Here is a 1240-nt window from a genome sequence, read left to right on the forward strand (position 1 = left end):
GGCTCATGTTTCTATAACTCCTGCAACATTTTACTCACAGGATCCCAACCTGAATATGCTGCAGGGTTCTGACGGCTCTCCCTGCTGTTCCTTTCCTAGGAAGTATTGACTCAATTAAGTTGTGGTTTTGTCTAAATGTTGCAGTACAGAAAATGTCGATTCCTTTCTTCATCTATCTAATCTAATCTAAGTATGTATGTATGTATGTATGTATGTACGTATGTATTATGTATGTGGTTTTGGAGACAGGGCTTCATGTAGCCAGCCTGGTCACACACTGGCTGTATAACCAAGGATGCACCCATCCTTGAAGCCTTGAAGTCTTATCTTCTTGCCTTTACTTGCTAAGTGCTGAGATTATAGGCATGGACCACCAGGTTTGTGCTGTACTTGAACACATGCCTTATACATATTAGACAGGCACTGTATCAGCTGAGCCCTAACCCTGGTGGCTCGCAATCACCATTTCTCACGGCAGATCCATCTGGTGTGTTTTGGGATGAAATTGTAGTTATGTCAAAACAAGAATTATCCAAAAATGTGGTCTGACTCTGGGAACTATGAGTCCATATATATATATGTCTCTACATAGTTCCATTCATTTAGATTTTATGGCTAGTGCCATTTTACAATTTCATATGTAGTTTTTTCTATGAAGAGTTTCCATTTTCATTAAAATTATTCCAATGTGCTTTACATTTTTCATACAATCTAAAATGTTATCTCTCTCTTATATTCAGGACCAGCAAACGCTGAGTGGATGGAAAGTCAGAACAGAAGAATGGCTGCCAGAGATCAGAGAGAGAAAAGGATGGGGGAGAGCTGGTGTGTGTGTGTGTGTGTGGGGGGGGGGTTGATCAATGGGGAGAGGCTGATCAATGGGGGGAGGCTGATCAATGGGGAGAGGCTGATCAATGAGTTCAAAGACACATAACTAGGAGGGATAAATAGGAGAGCCCTAGTCCAAGGCGGGATGGGCAAAGCATCAGAATTGTATTATATATTCCAAACTAGCTAAATGAGACATTTTAGGATGATTTCACCATCAAAAGTGACAGGATTTCATGGTGGTGAATTGGTAATTATCACGATTTCATCACTGTATAGTGTTTTCATGTATCAAATCATTACACAATGCTCCACAAATACGTATAATTACTATTAATCAAAAATAATAAAATAGGAGCCGGGTGTGGTGGTGCACGCCTTTAATCCCAGCACTTGGGAGGCAGAGGCAGGC

The sequence above is a fragment of the Mus pahari genome, chromosome 17 (genome assembly GCF_900095145.1).
Source record: "Mus pahari chromosome 17, PAHARI_EIJ_v1.1, whole genome shotgun sequence".
Taxonomy (NCBI): domain Eukaryota; kingdom Metazoa; phylum Chordata; class Mammalia; order Rodentia; family Muridae; genus Mus; species Mus pahari.